This window comes from Castor canadensis, chromosome 11 (genome assembly GCF_047511655.1).
Source record: "Castor canadensis chromosome 11, mCasCan1.hap1v2, whole genome shotgun sequence".
Classification (NCBI taxonomy): domain Eukaryota; kingdom Metazoa; phylum Chordata; class Mammalia; order Rodentia; family Castoridae; genus Castor; species Castor canadensis.
Genome location: NC_133396.1, coordinates 79,015,185 through 79,039,376, shown reverse-complemented (window position 1 = coordinate 79,039,376; position 24,192 = coordinate 79,015,185). Strand labels below are relative to the sequence as shown.

The 24,192-nt window shown below is 38.6% G+C and overlaps 1 long non-coding RNA gene across 1 annotated transcript; it reads left to right on the top strand.

Moving 5' to 3' along the window:
- Window positions 1–228: 228 nt before the first annotated feature.
- Window positions 229–23,946, top strand: LOC141413851 (uncharacterized). The gene is made up of 3 exons (XR_012438796.1): window positions 229–4,827; window positions 17,743–17,789; window positions 23,597–23,946. It is a non-coding gene; the product is annotated as an uncharacterized lncRNA (long non-coding RNA).
- Window positions 23,947–24,192: the final 246 nt, after the last annotated feature.

The following is a 24,192-nucleotide window of genomic DNA, read 5'->3' as shown; positions in this document are numbered from 1 at the left end:
TCCCGAAGAGAGGCTGGCCCTGGTCACAAGGGAAAACATTGGCCAGCTGAAGGGAGACGTGGACAAAAGGCGGGCCTGGGGACGGACTTCTCGATTCCACCCACCTTGGACCTGCGGGGTTACCGCCTGAAGACTACTACTCCCAGCGTGCACCGCGTCCTCCCTTTCCTTGGAGACTACTACTCCCAGCGTGCATCGCGCCTTCGCTCAACCCCGCTTGCGGTCTCCACGCAGAATCCCTGCCCTGGATGGCGCTCTGCACTCTGGGATCTGTGGTACTCTAAGGGCCCCTAGCAGTCCCTGGCGTTCCGCTTATGCCGGCGTCCCTGCAGCCAGCCCGCCTTGGTGAGATGACGAGTCCCCCGGTGCCCGTCAGCAGTTTTTCCCCTTCTTCCTGCAGGTGTTTCCCCGAGGGCTGACGGAGTGAGGCGCGCTGAGCCCAGGTCGGGGCCGCAGGCCATAGGGAATAGGGTTGGAGTAGGCCTGTGCCCTTGGGGAAATCGCAAAACACAAAAACAACCGAATGAACTGAGCCTTGGAGGACGTTGTGCTAATGGGTTTACTTTCATTATCTCGCACTCTTATAGGTAAGGACCACTATCCTCTCTTGCTCGCGTGGAAATCGAGGTTCAGAGAAGTTAACTGACTCTCATGCCTACTGGATTATCAGCCTCTGGTTGCCAAGCTTGCATTTAAGCGCTGTGCAGGGGCTGTGACATGATTGATAGTAGCTGTTTTAAAAAGCGCCGTGTAAAATTGGACTGGAGGAGTAGCTCAAGCAGTAAAGTGCCTGCTTTTAAAGTGTGAAGCCCTGAGTTCAAATCCAGTCCCACACACAGAAAAAAAAAAAAGCGCCGTGTAAGGACAGCGGTGTGGGATGAAAAAAAAAATTAGTGAAGGAGCTTGGACATAACCTCCGTGGGCACAGAAAAATTGCTTACTTGTCCCTTCAGCAGCATTCAGCTCTCTGGAAACTTTTTCTTCTTGACTTCTATCACTTTACCATTTAACCTCTGACTTCTGTGATTGGGATTACATCAGTAATCCCTCTTGCTTCACTTCTCTCTCTTCTTCCTTAGAATGCTGGTGTTTCCTCAGGCTTTTCTTTTTTTGTCCTTTTTCTCGTTGTACTCTAATTATTCCTCGGTGATTTCTTTAATGAATTCTTCCATCCGTATCTCTGTGGTTGATTTTTACATCAGTATCTGTCCTTGATACTTGACCCACATTTCCTAATAGAAATTTCCTTACATCTGGCAAGGGTAACACACCTGTAAAATGATTTAAATTAATGCATCAGAAATATCTTCAACTTACCCTCTTCCTTCAGAGTTGGTGTCCAACTCATTGCCAAATGAAGTAGATTCTACTCTGTCTTTCAGATCATAGCCTTTCTTTCCACCCCCCACTTCTGCTCAGTTGAAGACTTCATTGCCTCTTTCTGGAACCATTGCAATGACCTTCTAAGGGCCTCCCTGCCACCCCACTCTCTAGTACACTGCTGCAGAGGTGGCATTCAAGGGTATCTTTCCCTTCTGTCCTGCCATGCCTTCAAGAGCTATGTAATAACTAAATAAATTTTCATTATTTCTGGGTCTTTGCTCATATTCTTTCTTCTGTCACCCTGCCATCTTTGTCTGTTGAACACCCATAACCCTTTAAGGCTTGGCTCAGATTCCATCTCCATGAAACAAGGAAGTGGAACCTTCCAGTGAGCACAAGTCGCCTTCTCTCCCATTCCTGCACTGTAGTCTGTGTCTTTCTTATTGCATTTTTCATCGTATGTCATGTCGACTAGATTGTGAGCACTTGAAGGGTATTCACTAGCTTTTTCATGTTTATTCTAAAACTCAGTACTGTGCCTGCCCCGCTATCCATGCTCAATAAATGTGGGGTCTCCTTGTTTTGTTATTCCTTCAGTTTCCTCATCAATAAAGTGGAAATAGTATGATCCTTTTATGTACTTAAATTGATGCTGTAAAAACACACGAGGCCATTTCATGTTTAATTTGATTGTTTTTAAGAAACTTGCTTCCAACCTCAATCCTTTTTGGCAGTCTTAACGATGAAGTTAGCTAAATAAATAAATACCTGTGAGTCCGTCTTGGCTCTGGTGTAGAGAACATGCCAAGTTAAAGGTCAGCACGAATCATCTAGTATTTGAAAACTAAGAACAAATGTGCTAGGGGTACATTGTGGCATTTACAAACGTGCTTACAATATGTCTTAGTTACATTCACCCCCCTCCATCATTCTTCTTCATCCCTCCTACCACCCCTTTTAGAACAGTTTCAACAGATCTCATTTTTCCACTTTCATACATGAGTACATAGTATTTCCAACATATTCACCCCCCTACACCCTTTCCTTATGTCCTTCCCTCTCCCAGTGATGCCAACCCCCCCAGACAGGACCTGTTTTACCTTCCTGTCCTTCGTTGCTGAAAAAGAAAAGACATTTTTTGTGTTTAAGACATCTCTACAGAAAGTTTCATTATGTTATGTTATGTTAGTTATTTGGAGTGGATTATTTGTAATAACTCAGTTTTCTTTACCTTCCTGATGCTCCAAGCCTTCATAAGAAATCTAAATTGGCTATTAGAGATCATAAAGAAACAACACACTTAAGGAGAAGAGCTTAAGGCTTTTAATGTTTCACATTGTCTGTATTTTATTTGTTTTCAAGCTAACAGTGAGTTTTGAAAGGGTAGAATGAGGAGCCAGAAGACATTCTTTGTTGACATACTAAATAATAAGCATCTTTTTCTCCCTTACAAAAATTCAATTTCAAGCCAATGATAGAGTCCATTTTTCACTGAACTTTGTAAAACCTTAAGTCTGAAAGCTAGTGTGGCTTAAAACACATTGACACTTACCTAAAGTGGAGCCCATGGAAGTGAAAAAAAAACATATTCACAGTGTACATTTTCAAAGGAGAACCCCCTTTTAACCCTTTAATGGGAATCATGGAATTTTTAAGCTAATTCACAGCTTATAGACACCAAGAAACATTTACATGCATTATTTTAAAAACCTTTACTAATGGTAAAAAGAATATAGGCGTTAATTGAGAGAGTTGGTTTGTACAGGGGGAAAATACTGGTGAAAGCACTCAAGGAGAATAAAGAATAAGGACTTTTAAGGAATGTGGAACAGATTTTAGATGTGTGAAAGCCCATTGACATGATAAGAAATAAAGGCCATTTATAAAGTGCCCTTTAACCAGGGAAGAATTTGTTTGCACGGTCTTGTAGCTTATGTAAATATGTATGTTCACTTTCTTGCCTGGATATGTCAGAAGTTGGGAGGACTAGGAGCCCTGACTAGAACCATATGGATTCCCAAACATAAGGGAAAGGCTCTGCCTTAATTTTATGGCTCAGAAAGGGTCCTAGGAAGCTGAGCCAGCTGTGTGTTACTGGTCACAGACCATTCTAAAACTCCAGCATGGAATTTGGGAGTGGCAAGTCTGTCATTCTTCAAATCATTTTTCCCATTAGTGGATAGTATGTGGAATTTATAGAACACTTTTGTTCTTAAGAACTCAACCTTACAAACATTAAATCAAGACAGTACTTATCTCACATTTACAACTAGGGAATTCGAGGCCATATGAGGAGTACTTCATTTTTAAAAAAACCACTCAGTGACTATTGTGGACTGACTCCCTGCATGGCTTGCTGACTGACTAATCTAAATTCCAAGAAATCGAATAAAGGATTGAGATGATTCACTACCCCTAGAGATGTCCCCAGGGCTTTTTCCACTGCCTTGAGATCTTCACAACACTTCAGCTTCAGATTATTATCACATATGATACCAGCACCAGCTCTCTCAAGCAGAGATTTTGCTCTTGCATTATGTTAAGCTTGCTCCTGTGGTTGGGTCCCTCACTGAGTAACCATTCTTCATCCACTTCACGTATGAGAAGCAAAGCCCCTTCTTCATGGCTCTTCCTTTGGTCCTTTTCTGAAATCCCACATAGTTCCTACTTACGGGTTCAGTGTGATCATAAGATTTGAAGTCAGCACCATCCCACAGTATCTCACTCAGGTATACTAGGGGCCAAGAATGATGGTCCTGAGCCAGCTCTGCAATCTTTTACGTGTGCTCACTTAAACTAATTATTATTAAATTTCTTTGTGCCTTAGTCTCCTCATTTGTAAATGAGGCCTATCTCATACGATTTTTAGGTGGATTTAAATGATTTAATTGTTAGTTATACCTTCCTTCTCAGGGTGTTTTGAAGATAATGAGATAATGCGTACAAAATATCTAGAAAATTTTGAAAGAGCTGAATAAATAGTTGTTACTAATATATCATTATGCAATAGAAAGGAAAAGTTGCTGTGGTTAGAATAGGAGTCAAGAGTGGATATGGAGTCCTGTAGTTCTGGTGCTTTTTGTTTGTTTGTGTTTTTGTTTTTGGCAGCACTGGGTTTGACCTCAGGGTCTCACACCCTTCTAGGCAAGCACTCTACTACTTGAGTTACTCCACCAGTTCTTTTTTATGATTGGTTTTTTGAGATAGGGTCTCATGAACTATTTGCCAGTGCTGGCTTTGAACATGATCCTTCTGATCTCTGCCTCCTGAGTAGCTAGGATTACAGATGAGCCACCAGCATCAGCTCCATAGCCCTGATTCTAACCCTGCCTATAATCTTGTTCACTTCCTTAGTTTGCTGACTTCATGTTGCCATTACAGGCTCCCAGTCCAAAACCCAAGCTCTCTTAGACCTACATGCAACTCAAGAAACCACTGAATTCCTGTAGGATTTCTACCATGGAGTCTTTATATGAGCCTCATCATGCATCATGCAAACACAAGGTACTTTTCTCCCTCTTAAAATTAAAGGTGGTCTCATCAGTAAATCATTTGAAGTTGTAGAAATTATGGAATAAAGTTGCCAGAAAATTCTGTGAGTTTTTTGTTTGCATGACTTTCTTCACTTTTACTTTTTTTTAATAAAAGCACATCTTAACCTCCATTGTCCTTAACATTTAGAAAGGTTGTTTTACAAGTTATCTAACTTTATATGAAATTCAGGATCAAAGTGAAAAAGGTAGTCAGAAAAAAAAAAAAAAAAAGAAAAAGGTAGTCAGTTGGTCATGTCAAAAACCATTAGGCAGAGCACTCCCAGCATTTGGACACTTACTAAAAATGAGCTATTGAGCTGGGTGTGGTGAAAGGTGTCTATAATCCCTGCTTGAGGCAAGAGGATTACAGTTTGAGGCTAGCCTCAGGCAAAAGTGTGAGACCCCCCCCTATCTGAAAAATAACTACAGCAATAAGGGCTGGGGTGTAGCTCAAGTGGTAGAGCATTTGCCTAACAAGTACAAGACCCTGAGTTCAAACCCCAGTCCCACCCAAAAAATGTTATTAATAGAATAATCTTAGTGTTTCTCACCATCCAAATCCAATATTTTTTTTTTTAGTGGGACCAAAGTTTGAACTCTGGGCTTCATGCTTACAAAGCAGCCCCTCACAAAGCAAGCACTCCACCACTTGAACCACACCTAAAGTCCATTTTGTGCTGGTTATTTTTTTAAATTATTCATTTATGTGCATACATTGTTTGGGTCATTTCTCGCCCCCCCCAGCCCCCCACTCCATTCCCCCCCACCCTCTCCCCTCTTCGCTTCCAGGCAGAACCTGTTCTGCCCTTATCTCTAATTTTGTTGAAGAGAAGACATAAGCATAATAAGGAAAACAAAGCGGTTTTGCTAGTTGAGTTAAGGATAGATATACAGAGAGATTCCTAGCATTGCTTTCATGTACAAATGTATTACAACCCAAGTTGATTCATCTCTAACTGATCTTTACAATGGTTCCTGACCCCTTCTCTGTTGACCTCTGTCGCCTTAAGGTTTCTGTATTAGTTCCTCTGGAGTGGGGACATCAAATGGTTTCATGTTTTGGGTTCCTACCTATTCCCATACCACCCATATGTGCTCTCCCCTTGTCATGTAATCCAAGTCCAACAACATTGCTGCATTTGCCCTAGATCTAAAGTCTGCATATGAGGGAGAACATATGATTTTTAGTTTTCTGAGCTTGGCTAACCTCACTCAGGATGATGTTCTCCAGTTCCATCTATTTACTTGCAAATGATAAGATTTCATTCTTCTTCATGGCTGAGTAAAATTCCATTGTGTATAAATACCACATTTTCTTAATCCACTCATCAGTAGTGGGGCATCTTGGTTGTTTCTATAACTTGGTTATTGTGAATAGCACTGCAATAAACATGGGTCTGCAGATGCCTTTGGAGTAACCTGTGTTGCATTCCTTTGGGTATATCCCCAGGAGTGGGATTATTGGGTCATATGGCAGATCTATGCTTAGATTTTTAAGAATCCTCCCAATTTTTTTCCAGAGTGGTTGCACCAGCTTGTACTCCCATGTGCTGGCTATTTTTGGAGATGGGGTCTTGTGAACTATTTGCCGGGCTGGCCTTGAACCATGATCCTCCCAATCTCAGCCTCTCAAGAAGCTAGGATTACAGGCATGAGCCACTGGTGCTGGCTCCAATATTCTTACTTCCTAGAAATTCTCTTTGCATATGGAAGTATATATAGGATACATACCTCTAATACTATTTTTTCAGGCTTTCTTCCTCCTGCCCCATCATCCTCAAACTGACCCAAATTTGTTGAAACTCATCATTTGCTAACCTCAAAGGTACATTTTTCCATTGAAATAAATGATGACAGTCCTTAAATATTTGAAATTAAATATTTCCTGGCTTTCCTCTCCAGCTTAAGGTTGCATGAAAATAGTACTTTATTTCTGTTTCTTCTCCAAATATATCAAAAACTTTGAATTATATTTGTAAGCCAGGGATAGGAAAGATATGTCATGGTTAAAAATAGCATAAGTAGTTCTTCATTTCTTTGCACATTAATCTCCTTGTAATTTTTAATACCAGTATACAACCTCCAAATACACTTAGTTGTACTTAAAACGTCAAGAGATGGGTTTTAGATACCACTGCCCTCTTGAAGTTCACCATATTTTTCTTGGCATCAGACAATGAGGTAAGCACAATGTATTGTGCATTAAAAATATACTATTGTTTGACCTCTGCTAAGGATTGATGGACTTCATTATTGTTTATGGAACTACCTCTTGAGCGAATACCAACCTCAGAACCTCCCTAGCCCTTCTCTATGACTTGTACCCAATTTTAGCACACTGTTTGGCCTCCCAGGTCCTCTACTCTAGTGTGTAATGGTTTTGTCTTGTTTTTTTTTTCCCTCAGGGTCACTCCACCTCATTTCCCTTTTATTTGGCAAGTGTGTGTGTGTAACTTTGAGAGGGATGACTTGAATCCTAGACCTAAGACCTACCATTTACCATTCTATACCAAGTCAGTTTCTCTAAGATTCAGTTTTAGTTTGTTTTCCTCAATTCAGCCAAAAGAAGTGATCAGAGGTTACAGATATGGAATCAGATTAGTGGTTTAAAAGGGGGAAATAACTGTTACAAACAGTTTAATCAAGTAAAACTACTGGTTTATTTTTAGTAATTAGTTATAGCAGCCAAATTAGAGGAGTGGGTGAAAATTAACTATTCCTCAACCACAAAACCAGCTGGCAATGAAACCAAGTCTTAGGTCAATTTCTGTCACACATACATTTATTAAACTTCTGTTAGCAAACAGAGACAAGGTAATGCATAGCATCTATTCTGTAAATTTGATTAAATCCCTGGGTTCTGTCATTTTAAATTCTGCAATCCTGACCTTGCATGAAAGAGTCACTGGATCAATATTCCAGACCTGGGATTCTGTTAACAGAATCTGTTATATTAGGCATCAGGCAGTTATAAGTTCTGCATCCTACACACCATTATTAGCAGTCCAGCTCTTTATAACTTGTTCATTTAAGGCTAGGAGTGCCTCTAAAGTATTTCAGCTAGTCTACATAGCTTGGAAATCATTAATATTATCCTTGAGAGCCTATTTCTAACACCCATTATGATGATTAACAACTATTATTTTCAATAATGAAAAATTCATTTTTGAAATTTGATCTTTGGTACTAATCAAAATAAGACTGAGAGGCACAATACCCACCTTCATGTAGGAAGTCTGCCTGAGATCACTAGCTACCATCCTGGAATGTGAAGTTCTGATTAAGACAATTGCACTTTGAGTATTAACCTAATCCATACATAATATATTGTGTATGCTGAAGAATTTAAAGGTGCATATGCAGATATCATGATAATATTTATGAAGCAGATACTATATGTCATGTACTTTCTATTCCCCACACCACTTGAGAATAATTGTCTTTGTTTTATAAATGTAGAAAAGTAAGTTCAGAGAGGTTAGATCACTTTCCACCAATCAAGTAATAGTCACAACTTAGATATAAGTCCATACCATTTTCTATCATACACTATGGGGGGAAAAGTTTGCATCCAAATTTTGCCATATCAGGTGTTAAAAATCACACCTTTGGTACAGAATAAGATTCACCAGTCAACTATGGAAACTGAAAAGCATGTTATCTTTTACCAGTCAATTGTGGGAATTAACTGAGGACCACATCTCTGGGATGCATTGAACGTTTACTCAAAGAGCATTCCATTTGCAGGCATATTAAAATTTCTTTGTTGCTGCTAGATCTTTTCCTATAATGATAAAGACAGCTCTCCATGAGTGTGTATGGGTTGAGAAATGCTGGCGTTTTCTCAGAGGGTTCACCATGTCAGGGACAGGTTGCCTTATGATCCGCAGTGAGCAGGCCTCTGGAACTGAGAATACTATTGTGTGAGGCTGAGCCCTCTATCAGGCCTCTCATGACTGGTTGATTCTACTTGCTCCAGTCAGAGGCTACTGTTTCATTCTTCTTCTTCTTCTTCTTCTTTTTTTTTTTTTTTTTTTTTTGGAGCTTCCTCACCAAGGTTTAATATAGCCATGGACATTTTCCTCCAACCTCTAGTGTGGCCGATGGTCTTCCCAATAGTGGGCTGTTCACCATGATTAACAGCAATGGTAAAATGAGACCATTCAGAAACCAGCAAAGCCAGGTAGACAAGCTGGAATTCTCTGATTATAGTTAATTTTTTCCCTTGTGTCTTAGGTTTGGTTAGATCTATTTTCTTTCTTTAAATTTCAGGAAGAGTGTTTTTTTCAGGGTGAAGGCAGAAGGAATACAGGAGAAGACCACAAATTAAAATTGGTGGTCTGGGAAGAGAAGTAAGTCTTTTGAGTAGGGAATGCTAAAAAATACAGCACATTATTTGTGTGGAATTTATACCAGTTTGATTCTAAACCACAAGTCTCCTCCATAATAATTATCCCTTCTAAGGACTGAAAAGTACAAAATATTTTCTAGTAAATAAACCCTTCATTTAAAGGCAGTGTAGTGTCCTGTAAATCAACTGAACAAGTGATATAAAGTTTGTGTCATTTTCCAATACAAGAGCAGCATATGGAGCATTTAAATAAATTGCAGGGTTTTGTTTTAATCAGTAAGACAGTAGGAAATATATGCCAACTCATCTCAGCAAGTTATTTGTGTGGCTAGATGTTAGCTAGGTTGAATGCTGGCTCTAAAGCCAGACTGAGTGAGTTTTAAAACCTTGCTTTGCCATTTAATGAGCAAGAAGGCTGTGGGTCTCTTCACTTTCCTCTTCTGGAAAAACCAGACTCATGACAGTACTTACCTCTCAGAATTATTAGAGGGCGAAAACAAGTATTTGTATAAAGCACCCAGAATGACATGAGAGCTCATTAGACACCAGTCACCATTTTCTTACTATCCTAACAAGAAAAAAAGGTAAGGGTAGGAGTGATGGAGATGTTCATTTATTAGATTAGGAAAGAACAGAATTTTCTTTCTGGGAGAATGTGATAAAGATGACAATTCTATCTTCCCAGCTTGAAACATTTCCATGACCTCTATCTTGTATATAACACCACAAATACCTAGTTGGTGTTTTAAAGATGTAGATAAGAGCTAAACATAGTTTATTATAAATTTTGGCAAGTCTTCTGCATGCTACTAATTGATGGTATTGGAGCTTTGAAAGATGGTATCACTATGCACAACAAACCACAAATGATGCAGTAAGTAAATGCCATCAGCAGTAAGAAATGCAAATAAAGAACTAAGAGAGTTCAGAAAGGTGATGCTGCCAAATTTAATGACCTAAAACCCCACAGAGTGACCTATCTTCTTGAGTGTCCTTTTGATAGCTGTTTCATATAAACCATGATGAGATCTTTGAAAGTGTCATAGTAAGGAGTAAAGCTTAGAGAAGCTATTAATAATGTAGTATTTCTTTGGTCATAAGGCAAGATTAATTGAACTTAATAAATAATACTTATTCCACCCAAAATACTCTTACTATTCTTTGATGGCAAACCGCACGCCTCAGTTTCCTTAAAACTACTGTCAAACTCTAATCCTTAATGAAATCTGTGTTTAGCATAATGCCTTAAACTAACAGGTACTTAATAAATAAGCAACAGTGTGCACATTTGAAAATAGCATCCCATGTCATTCTCAATACTTACTGCCTATTATCTTCATCATATTTGATCAATCTTCCTATTCATTCATTACATTAGGGAGTCAACAAATATTTCATTACAAACAGTAATTTGGGATGATCCTTTTATTTCTTTATAACTTGGGCAAATGATCGAATGATGGTACTACTCACCACATTAGAAAACATAGGCTGAAAAAGAAAGAAAGAGAGAAAGAAAACATAGGCCAAAGGACATTGGGAAGAAGGGAACAGAGGAGGTCGGTTGGGGCAAAATGAGTTTGAAGTGCCAGTTTGACAGTCAAGTGAAAGGCTACAATAAGAAGTTGAATATATGGGTCTAGAGATAAATATAAAATACTTGAGAGTCAGCAATCACCATAGATGGTAGTTAAAGCCATAGAAAAGTGGTAATCCTAGCTATTCAGGAAGCAGAGATCAGGAGGATCATGATTCAAAGCCAGCCCGGGTAAATACTTCGCAAGACCCTATCTTGAAAATACCCAACACATAAAAGGGCTGGCAGAGTGGCTCAAGGTATAGGCCCCGAGTTCAAACCCCAGTACCTCAGAAAGAAAGAAAAGTAGTTCTTAGCCTGAGGCGTGGGGACCCTTAGGAAGTCTATAATTGCTTCAGAATGTCCATGTAATCCTAAAATTATATTCAAAATACCCTCCCCTCAAAAGTTTCCTGGATTTTGCTACATTCTCCATGGCTCCAAAAGAAAAGATTAAGGGAGGAACAAAAGGAAAAGGTTAAGGGATCACCAACATTTAAGAAGTAGAAGAGGAGGAGATTCCAAGATGGCGGCTAGAGGGAGGAAGCAGAAAGTGAGCCTCCTATAGTGAAATCTTGGAGAGACGCTGGAGACACACTTTGCAGGCATAATCACCGAGAAAAGACATAACTTTGACCCCTCCACACCTCCAGCCGGCGCAGAGAATCTCCACGTTAAACGGAGAACCGAGGAGGCCCCCGGGGCCGCCAGGGGCCGGCGCCCATACGGCTTGGGAAGACGCGGACCAGTTTACTGTCGATTAGTACACTAACACTCCCTGTTTATACCTTTGAAACTCTCTTGTCTGATACCTTGTTCTGCTTTCTCCCTCTTGTCTGTATATTTGCTTTCCCCTTTTCTTTAACTACTTGCTTTCCATCTCAGCTCACTCTTCCATTCTCAATATTACCATTGTTATTATTACAAGCTAGAAAATACTTAATTACACACAGTACAGGGACAGTAACAACACCAAGGACAATGACAGGAAGACAGAAAAAACAAGGAAACCAGTTTCCCCACAGCAAAAAATTAGTACAGGAACCAGAGGGGAATGAAGAGAACAGAAACTCAGAGCCAGACTCCAACAAAATGAAGATAAACTATGCCAAAGGACCCAATGAAGCCTACAAGAATAATTTAAAAGAAGACATACTACAAGTACTCAATGAGAATTTTATAGAGATGATACTGGATAGGGTCAACCAAAATGTACAGGAGACACTCAAGAAATTCCAAGACAATAAAAATAGAGAATTTGAAAAAGCAAAAGAAGAAATAAAGGAAACCATAGAAGCACTGTATAAACACCAAAGTGAAAGAGAGAACACAATGAATAAATGGATAAATGAACTCAGGACAAAAATAGACAACAATAAAGAAGAAAACAGCCAGGATATGGAAAACCTCAGAAAAAAGAACGAAACAGAACTGCAAAACAAAACGGAAGGCCAATCCAGCAGAATAGAACAAACAGAAGACAGAATCTCAGAACTTGAAGATGAAATGGTAATTAAAGGAAAAACTGAAGAACTATTAATTAAACAACTCAAGACCTGTGAAAAGAAAATGCAAGAACTCACTGACTCCATCAAAAGACCAAACTTGAGAATCATGGGCATCGAAGAAGGAGAAGAGGTGCAAGCAAAGGGAATGCGTAATATATTCAACAAAATAATAACGGAAAATTTCCCAAATCTAGAAAAAGATATTCCCATACAAATGCAAGAGGCCTCCAGGACACCAAACAGACCAGATCAAAATAGAACTACTCCACGACATATCATCATTAAAACAACAAGTTCAGAAACTAAGGAAAGAATATTGAAGGCTGCAAGAGAGAAAAAACAAGTAACATACAAAGGTAAACCCATCAAAATCACAGCAGACTTCTCAACAGAAACATTAAAAGCAAGAAGAGCGTGGGGTGAGATCTTCCGGGCACTGAATGAAAATAACTTCAACCCCAGGATACTCTACCTAGCAAAGCTATCATTCAAAATAGATGGAGCAATAAAAGTCTTCCATGATAAGCAGAAACTAAAACAATATGTGACCACAAAGCCACCATTACAAAAGATTCTGCAAGGGATCCTGCACACAGAAAGTGACACCCAACTTAACCATGAAAAGGCAGGCAGCACCAAACCACAGGATAAGAAAAAGCAAGACAGTAGAGAGTAACATCAAGTTAGGTACACACAATCAAACCTTCAAACAACTAAGATAACTAAATGGCAGGAATCACCACATACCTATCAGTACTAACACTTAATGTTAATGGACTTAATTCACCCATCAAAAGACACCGTTTGACAAAATGGATTAAAAAAGAATATTCAACAATTTGTTGCTTACAGGAGACTCATCTCACCGACAGAAATAAGCATATGCTTAGGATGAAAGGCTGGAAGAAGATTTACCAAGCCAATGGCCCCCGAAAACAAGCAGGAGTAGCAATACTTATCTCTGACAAAGTAGACTTCAAACCTACATTGATCAAACGAGATAAAGAAGGACATTCCATACTAATAAAAGGGGAAATAGACCAAAAGGAAATAATAATCATCAATCAGTACGCACCCAATGTCAACGCACCCAATTTCATCAAACATACCCTGAAAGACCTAAAAGCATATATAAACGCCAACACAGTGGTTGTGGGAGACTTTAACACTCCATTATCATCAATAGATAGGTCATCCAAACAAAAACTCAATAAAGAAATCCAAGATCTAAAATATGCAATAGATCAAGTGGACCTAGTAGATGTCTACAGAACATTTCATCCAACCTTTACACAATATACATTCTTCTCAGCAGCCCATGGAACCTTCTCCAAAATAGATCATATCCTAGGGCACAAAGCAAGCCTCAGCAAATATAAGAAAATAGAAATAATACCATGCATACTATCTGACCACAATGCAGTAAAAGTAGAACTCAACAACAAAAGTAAAGACAAAAAACATGCAAACAGCTGGAAACTAAATAACTCATTACTTAATGAAGAATGGATCATCGATGCAATAAAAGAGGAAATTAAAAAGTTCCTAGAAGTCAATGAAAATGAAAACACAACCTACCGGAACCTATGGGACACAGCTAAGGCAGTCTTGAGAGGAAAGTTTATAGCCATGAGTGCATATATTAAAAAGATTGAAAGATCCCAAATCAATGACCTAATGATACATCTCAAACTCCTAGAAAAACAAGAACAAGCAAATCCCAAAACAAATAGAAGGAGAGAAATAATAAAAATAAGAGCTGAAATCAACGAAATAGAAACCAAAAAAACCACACAAAGAATTAATGAAACAAAAAGTTGGTTCTTTGAAAAAATAAACAAGATCGATAGACCCCTGGCAAACCTGACTAAAATGAGGAGAGAAAAAACCCAAATTAGTAGAATCAGGAATGCAAAAGGGGAGATAACAACAAACACCATGGAAGTCCAGGAAATCATCAGAGACTACTTTGAGAACCTATATTCAAATAAATTTGAAAATCTAAAAGAAATGGACAGATTTCTAGATACATATGATCATCCAAAACTGAACCAAGAGGAAATTAATCACCTGAATAGACCTATAACACAAAATGAAATTGAAGCAGCAATCAAGAGTCTCCCCAAAAAGAAAAGTCCAGGACCTGATGGATTCTCTGCTGAATTCTATCAGACCTTTAAAGAAGAACTGATACCAACCCTCCTTAAACTGTTCCATGAAATAGAAAGGGAAGGAAAACTGCCAAACACATTTTATGAAGCCACTATTACACTTATCCCAAAACCAGGCAAAGACACCTCCAAAAAGGAGAACTATAGGCCAATCTCCTTAATGAACATTGATGCAAAAATCCTCAACAAAATAATGGCAAATCGAATTCAGCAACACATCAAAAAGATTATTCACCACGACCAGGTAGGCTTCATCCCAGGGATGCAGGGGTGGTTCAACATACGAAAATCAATAAACGTAATAAACCACATTAACAGAAGCAAAGACAAAAACCACTTGATCATCTCAATAGATGCAGAAAAAGCCTTTGATAAGATCCAACATCATTTCATGATAAAAGCTCTAAGAAAACTAGGAATAGAAGGAAAGTTCCTCAACATTATAAAAGCTATATATGACAAACCTACAGCCAGCATTATACTTAACGGAGAAAAATTAAAACCATTCCCTCTAAAATCAGGAACCAGACAAGGATGCCCACTATCTCCACTCCTATTCAACATAGTACTGGAATTCCTAGCCAGAGCAATTAGGCAAGAAGAAGGAATAAAAGGAATACAAATAGGTAAAGAAACTGTCAAAATATCCCTATTTGCAGACGACATGATCCTATACCTTAAAGACCCAAAAAACTCTACTCAGAAGCTTCTAGACATCATCAATAGCTATAGCAAGGTAGCAGGATATAAAATCAACATAGAAAAATCATTAGCATTTCTATACACTAACAATGAGCAAACGGAAAAAGAATGTATGAAAACAATTCCATTTACAATAGCCTCAAAAAAAATCAAATACCTAGGTGTAAACCTAACAAAAGATGTGAAAGACCTCTACAAGGAAAACTATACACTTCTGAAGAAAGAGATTGAGGAAGACTATAGAAAGTGGAGAGATCTCCCATGCTCATGGATTGGTAGAATCAACATAGTAAAAATGTCTATACTCCCAAAAGTAATCTACATGTTTAATGCAATTCCCATCAAAATTCCAATGACATTCATCAAAGAGATTGAAAAATCTACTGTTAAATTTATATGGAAACACAAGAGGCCACGAATAGCCAAGGCAATACTCAGTCAAAAGAACAATGCAGGAGGTATCACAATACCTGACTTCAAACTATATTACAAAGCAATAATAATAAAAACAGCATGGTACTGGCACAAAAACAGACATGAAGACCAGTGGAACAGAATAGAGGATCCAGATATGAAGCCACACAACTATAAGCAACTTATCTTTGACAAAGGAGCTAAAAATATACGATGGAGAAATAGCAGCCTCTTCAACAAAAACTGCTGGGAAAACTGGTTAGCAGTCTGCAAAAAACTGAAACTAGATCCATGTATATCACCCTATACCAAGATTAACTCAAAATGGATCAAGGATCTTAATATCAGACCCCAAACTCTTAAGTTGATACAAGAAAGAGTAGGAAATACTCTGGAGTTAGTAGGTATAGGTAAGAACTTTCTCAATGAAACCCCAGCAGCACAGCAACTAAGAGATAGCATAGATAAATGGGACCTCATAAAACTAAAAAGCTTCTGTTCATCAAAAGAAATGGTCTCTAACCTGAAGAGAACACCCACAGAGTGGGAGAAAATATTTGCCAATTATACATCAGACAAAGGACTGATAACCAGAATATACAGGGAACTTAAAAAACTAAATTCTCCCAAAACTAATGAACCAATAAAGAAATGGGCATGTGAACTAAACAGAACTTTCTCAAAAGAAGAAATTCAAATGGCCAGAAAACACATGAAAAAATGCTCACCATCTCTAGCAATAAAGGAAATGCAAATTAAAACCACGCTAAGATTCCACCTCACCCCTGTTAGAATAGCCATCATCAGCAACACCACCAACAACAGGTGTTGGCGAGGATGCGGGGAAAAAGGAACCCTCTTACACTGTTGGTGGGAATGTAGACTAGTACAACCACTCTGGAAAAAAATTTGGAGGCTACTTAAAAAGCTGGACATCGATCTACCATTTGATCCAGCAATACCACTCTTGGGGATATACCCAAAAGACTGTTACTCCAGAGGCACCTGCACATCCATGTTTATTGTGGCACTATTCACAATAGCCAAGTTATGGAAACAGCCAAGATGCCCCAGCACTGACGAATGGATTAAGAAAATGTGGTATCTATACACAATGGAATTTTATGCAGCCATGAAGAAGAACGAAATGTTATCATTCGCTGGTAAATGGATGGAATTGGAGAACATCATTCTGAGTGAGGTTAGCCTGGCTCAAAAGACCAAAAATCGTATGTTCTCCCTCATATGTGGACATTAGATCAAGGGCAAACACAACAAGGGGATTGGACTATGAGCACATGATAAAAGCGAGAGCACACAAGGGAGGGGTGAGGATAGGTAAGACACCTAAAAAACTAGCTAGCATTTGTTGCCCTTAATGCAGAGAAACTAAAGCAGATACCTTAAAGCAACTGAGGCCAATAGGAAAAGGGGACCAGGAACTAGAGAAAAGGTTAGGTCAAAAAGAATTAACCTAGAAGGTAACACCCATGCACAGGAAATCAATGTGAGTCAATGCCCTGTATAGCTATCCTTATCTCAACCAGCAAAACCCCTTGTTCCTTCCTATTATTGCTTATACTCTCTCTACAACAAAATTAGAGATAAGGGCAAAATAGTTTCTGCTGGGTATTGAGGGGGGGAGCGGGAGGGGGTGGATTGGGTGGTAAGGGAGGGGGTGGGGGCAGGGGGGAGAAATAAACCAAGCCTTGTATGCACATATGAATAATAAAAGAAAAATGAAAAAAAAAAAAAAAAGAAAATTTCAAGGAGGGCGTGGCCAGTGGTGTCTGATGCTGCAGAAAAGTCCTTATCCTACTTGCACATTCCTTCAGGGTGGGTTCTGTATGCCATAGATAATTAATGTTGATAGAAAAATTAAGGCCATTAAATAATTTGGAAGAGTAAAGTTAAAATGAAATTAGTAAAATGATATGCTAATTGCAGATTTTAATTAGGTTTGCCTTTAACAAATTAAATATATCTAAATTAGTAGCACTTTATTAGGTTCTTTTCATGTAGTAAACAATCAATCTTCCAAAAAATTAGAGCTGACTTTCACACAGGGTCAGTAGGCAGCTACTTCCATGGAAGAAGCTATTTCCGTGGAATAATTGGAAAGATGTGTATTTCTTTATACTTCATGATCCCTCCTACATTACAGTGCTTGAAGGACCCATTATTCTGGAAGCAAGTTCATGTCATCTGGAGGTAAGCTGCATTAGCTGGATAAATGTTTACAGAATGCAGATGTTTACAGAAATATCATTAATTCACTACTGTCTTGGAGTGTCAGCTTCAGAATAATGAGGTTTTTATTTGTAATGCTTTTAAGTTTTAAAAGACTTTATAGATACTTTATTACATCATTTAACAATAACAATCTGTTCAAAGCAAGTGGTCATAGGAGCCTTTTAAGGGGAAAGCAATCTCTAAGTCTTAAAGAGATGCTCTGTGATACATACACAAATGGTTAAAAAAGGTTTTGAACATGGTGCAAATGGTAATGATGGTGGTGCTATGGGAAAAACTGCAGTTTGGAAGAAAGAGACCCACAATCACAATGGCTTGTACAAGATGCAAGGTATTTGTCTCCCAGGTAATATTCAGAAGCAAGTGTGTGATCTAGGGCTGATGGGCAACTCTGCTGCATGACCACCCAGGAACTCGAGGTGCTATTGCACTGACTGCTAAGATCTCTGTGGTAGAAACTGGTTCACCAGTATCATACAAAACCATATCCTGCCAGAAGGAGAGGAAGACAAACAACTTCCTTTATGGAAATCAAACACATCCCTTTACTCACTTCTTATTGGAAAAGAATTAATTGGTCACCTCGCTACAAGGCTGGGTATTTTTATTCTCTAAGTGAGCAGCTATCTGTCCAGCTTAAGCTCAGGGGGATTCTGTAACTAGAAAGAAGAGGATAATAAAATTGGGAGACACCTGATAGTCTGTGCCAAATCCTTGCCTCAGTATCCTTATAGTTATCATTATACTTACTGTGAAGAGGCAAATGTGAATTTTTTGTGTGTTTGTAGATTTCTAATACAGGGTAGCTGTGGAAAATCAATCTCATTTTAGTTTTGATTATTATATATAGTTTATCTATTGAAACCTTTAGTACTATAAATAAATAATGGAATCTCCTTGAAGAGGTATTTGAAGACCTCATTATTTTGACTGAGTTTTGGAGAAACTTTACAATTGCAAAGGCAGCCCAGATTATCATTAGGACTTGCTTTATCCTTTCTCCTCTGCATAAAATGCACAGAGATAATATGTTACTGAAAATGCTGCAAGGCAGATTCCCTTGTGAGTATTTAAATCCCTTCGTGATGAAGGATGTAAATAGTAAACACTAGAGGCTATACTATCAGTAATTGCAGGAGCTCCTAGAATAAAAGAATAAAGTAAACAATTAAATGAAATAGGATTAGCATAAAAGTACGGGTGGGGGAGGGTTGTTATTTACTGTTCAACTCTTGGAGAGATGCAGCTTGTTAAAAGTGGATAAGAAAACCTTGTGGTCTGCAAGATTATTTGATTTACATCAGATTGGGTTTGGGTGAGAAAGCAGGAAAGCTGAGAGTTTTCACCCAAGCAAGTGAAAATGTTTATCAATTAAATAGTCCTTTCAATCTTTCAGACCTCCATCACTTTCAGTCCTTCAGGATGCCTGCAGTTTAGAAACCATTTCTATGCATTTATGAAGGTTTTTCATTCCTAGAATCTGTTTAGTACTATGCAGTCCAGTACAGTAGCCACCAGCCACATGTGGCTATTGAAGTGTGGTTAATATGTAAGTGAATCAACTTGGGAATTTTCTTCTAAGTTACTGAATTTCAAAGACTTGTTAAAAATGTAAAATTCTAGTTACTTGGAAGGCTGAGATCGGGAGGATTGAGGTTCAAAGCCAGCCTTGACAAACAGTTTGCAGACCCCATCTTTAAAACAACCAGAACAAAATGGACTGGAGGTGTGGCTCAAGTGGTACAGCACTGTAAACGTGAAGCTCTGAATTCAAACCCTGGTCCCACCAAAAAGAAAAAAAAAGAGTAAAATAATGACTAAATATTTAAATGACTAATTTTGATATACTAGCTTAAACTATTGTTGCTAAATTTCACCTGTTTCTTTTCTCTTTTTTATGTTAATTAAATTAAAATTGAAATTACATTGGATTCATATTTCTATTGGACAGTGCAGATTTCAAAGTTATGTAAGAGAAAAACATTATCACTTTCCAAGCTTGAATTGGCCAGTTGTATGGCACTTTGTCTCTTAGCCTAAAGATTATAGAGGTTTAAGCCTTTCTACCCTAAATTCCCTCATACTCCAAATCAATGTAAGACCACCAATAGGGTATCCAGAGTTATTAACCTTGTGTTGAACAATTTTTAATGGTGGATGTCTTGCTATTCTTTATAATGAAACTTCCCATTTATGGACTATTCTATCAGAAAGCCCTTCCTCACCTTGGAAAGAAATTTCTTTCATTGTACTTTCAACTTCTTCTAAAAGGCTATTTCCTTTAGCATAGTTAAAATAATCTAATCCTTGCTGTAGTAATCAGATGTTCATTGCTGTGACAAATATCTGAGAGAAACAATTTAAAGGAGGAAAGATTTATTTTGGTCCATGGTTGGCTGGCTCCATTGATTTTTAGGCCCATGGCAAGGCAACCGTCATGAAGGAAGGGAATGGGGGAGAAAAGAAGTTCACTTCATGGCAGCCAGGAAGCAATGAAAGCACAACAGGAAGGGGCCAGAGACAAGGTATATTTTTCCAGGGCATGCCCCGCTTCCAGTAATCCACTTTCCCCAACTAGGCACCATCTTGCACAGTTCCACAACCTCCCAATAGGCCATTCAGACATTGAATCCGTTGATGGATTAATTCACTGATGTAGGCAGAGACTTCACCATCCAATCACTTCCCAAAGCCCCACATCTGCACACTGCTTGCATCAGGGACCAAGCCTTCAATACATGAGACATTTGGGGACACTTCATATCCAAACCAAAGCGCTTGCCATATGAGTCTTTCTGCTTAATTGAATTTAGAAAGTGAAAAGCAGTGTGTAAGAAGCAACACTGTCAACCCCTTCATTCTCCAGTTCAAATTTATTCCTCCCCAGAGCAAACAGAACAATCCTTGTTCTTTCATTCTTGTTTCAGACATTCTCACGTCAACAGACATTTTTTTATCAGAAAATTCATTCTCCTAAACTCCACAAATGCAAGTTTGTGGAAGAAAACAAGTCATTATAAGATGAAGATATTCACTAATGTACTGACCTATAAAAAACTTAGCCTGCACTTTAATATCACTTTCATAACACCAGTGCCTTTAGGATACAATATGTTCTTTCAGAGAGAGTGATTTAGCTGCCAGAGGATTGAGAAACACCCTGGGAAAATGGATGAGCCCTTTAAAAGATGGGTTTTTTTTTATGGTGGGGTAACAAAATTCATATGATATGAATTGTCTCATATCATACTACCAATTTTTTTTGCCAAGAAAGTTCTTAATAAACCAAACAGCAGTATACTGATGTGATAGGTGGAAAAAACATGGTTCCAATATTTTTTATCTCCTTTCCATCAAAAATTGGGGTCTGGCAGAATGGCACAAGTGGTAGAATGCCTGCTTAGCAAGTGTGAATCCCTGAGTTCAAACCCCAGTACTGTCAAAAAGAAGAAAAAGAAAAGAAAAAGGGTCATATTCCAACCTTTGAGTCTGACCTGGACTCCTGATTTGCTTTTGGCCCATTAGAAATGGCAATGTGGAACTTCCAGAATTTTGGCCCCCTTGAAATGCTCCTGCTGTGGTAAAGGAAGCCTAAGCTAGTCTACTGGATGTTGAGTGACCACAGAGAGAGAGTGGTCTAGCCAACATAGCACCTGTGAGTGAGGCTACTTTGCCTCTGCAACTCCAATTAGGCTGCCAGCTGATTGCATACTTGTCCAAGGACTGTGAGAAGTGAATGAGCTGTCAGTTTAATCCATTGAGTTTTAGGATGGTTCAGTATGCAGCAATACATACCTTAGGTAGGCTGAGCACATGAAATAACCTATATTTTCAGGTGAGGGGCATTTTATTTAATTAAAAAAATTTTTTTGTTGATACTGGGGTTTGAACTCAGGGCCTCGTGCTTACTAGGCAGGTACTGTACCACTGGAGTCACTCTGCCAATCCTGTCTTATGTTGGCTTTTTTTGAGATAGCGTCTCTTGAACCATTTGCCGCTGCTTTCAAACCAAAATCCTCCTGATCTCTGCCTCTCGAGTAGCTAGGACATTTTAGATCCAAACAATAGCAAGGAGGTAAACATAAGAGTTAATGCATAATCTCTATTCTCTCTATTCTCAACACTGCTGATTCTGAATAATATTTTTCAAAATAGATTCTCAACAGCAGTTACATATAATTTATAAAGGATCACTCACTAATTTTAATTAAGTGGGATAAAGTCACTGCTTCCATGGTAAGTATTGTCAAATAGGAGGAAAAAAGTATTTAAAGAAGTTATCCCCAGTTCAAACCCAAGTTCCACCATAAAAAAAAATACCAAGGAAAATTAAGAAGTTATCCCCGATTTTTGCAGTTTACTAAACTTTAAAGAGTAATCGTGAACTTGTTTGGTTCATGGACACTTGGATAAAACACTTTGTGACCACATGGTTGATCTCATCTCCTTAATAGAGTCTAGTAGCTTTATCTTCAGGTAATTTTTCCCCACCAAAAGGAAGTTTCTCTCGTGATTTTGATCTAGAAAACACTATTTTGCCATATATAAGTAAAAAGAACATGTGTGTACATCAAAGGATATTCAGGTGAAAATTTAAAACTCACTAGGCTTTTCAGGCTTCAAATAACCACATGTTCTCCCAGCATGGCCTGTTGTACTTTAATGAGTGTGATCTCTTTCATATTTGCAGTTTATTAAGGCATGTCAAGCAGGTGGAAAAAGGCTTAAATAAGTTGTTTTTCATGTTAGACCTCTCCAGGGATTCCTCAGCAAAATACACTTGAGGATATAACTTGGGAGCTTCTAACTCCAGAGCAGGCAGCCTGTCACATCTTGCCATGCCTGGATGCCTGGCTTATGATGGGAGGAAAAGAGTTAGCAAAGTGGCCTGGCAGGTGCCAGGGTGTCACCTAGGAGTTCTGATGGAGAAGATTTGAATCAAGATCAAGACTTCAGAGCAGAGCGGCAGAGAGAGAGAGGCCTTTCAGAACAGTACTTGTCAAATGGTTATTTCAGAAAGCCATCTCTTTCTCTCTCTCTCTCTCTCTCTCTCTGTATATGTATGTATGTGTGTGTGTGTGTGAGTGTGTGTGTGTGTGTGTGTGTGTGTGTGTGTGTGTGTGTGTGTGTATGTGGTGGTGGGGATCAAACCCCGGGTCTCACACATACTCCGCAAACACATCCTCAGCTACATCCCCAACTCAGGGAGCCAATTTAACTTGGCAAAGGCTTCTGACAACTTCTTCCTTTTCACTTATACATCACTCCTAGTTATATACTGTTGTAAATGGGCCAAGGAACAAATGCACCAAAAGAATTCTTTTCCTTACAGAAGTCTGAGAAAAGGGAGGACCCTTCTACTAAATTCTAAGATATTATTTTTAAATATTCATTTTTCTGGATTTGATAGTAATTCAGCTTCATTGTGAAACATGAGGGGAGTAGGGTGTCAGATACAGAAAACAATAATAAATATTTAAAATCTCAGTGGGAACTGAAAGAGTGGCTCTGCCACAATAGAGCACCTCCCTAGCAAATATGAGGCCCTGAGTTTAAACCTCAGTACTGCCAAAAAAAAAATAAAATAAAAACCTCACCAAATTGAGCCACTCTTCCCATTTCAGCAAATTTTCTTCCAGTCTTTATTTTATTTGTACATTTAATCTCATGACTATGTTTTTTTAAATAAAATACAAAACCATCGCTAAGCCTTTCCCATATTATTACAATTTGTAAACAATTCTTTTCAAATCTGCTCTATCCAGACGTATTGAAAATAAAATAGTTCAGCAGAAAGATATAAATGGCTCATCTTGGTGTCTGAAGCTCATCACAATGGTGAGTGTGGAGGCCTACACTTGGAGAAGACAGGTCACTTTCTCTTCTCTCCGTCCTACAGTCTGAAAGGAGTCTCTGAATCCACTTCATTAGGTGAGTGCTATAGGCTGTACCTTGCTGAGGATAATGGCACTGAAGTCACTGCCAGGCACAAGCCACATCCCTCATATACTACATATACGGTATAACATCGTCCACATTGTTGACCACCTGGTATACACAATTTTTAATGACTGTTCCCTCAAGCTCAGTTCTTGGTTGCAAACAATACTTTTCACGAATTTAAGAAGTTCATTTAAATTTTTAATTAATGTACATATGTTCTTCTCTTGGAGAGCCTAAGGATCTGGCTTGAAGAATCTCTACTACTGACTATGGGCAGGGGAAGAACACTACTGCTGGACTTCCATCACTGCCACTGTGGATCTGGATATCTCGGCTGAGCCACCATTCTCAGAAGAATGGATTTTTCATAGGCATTTCCTTATTCTTATCATCACTTGAATCAATATTTTATGAGAGA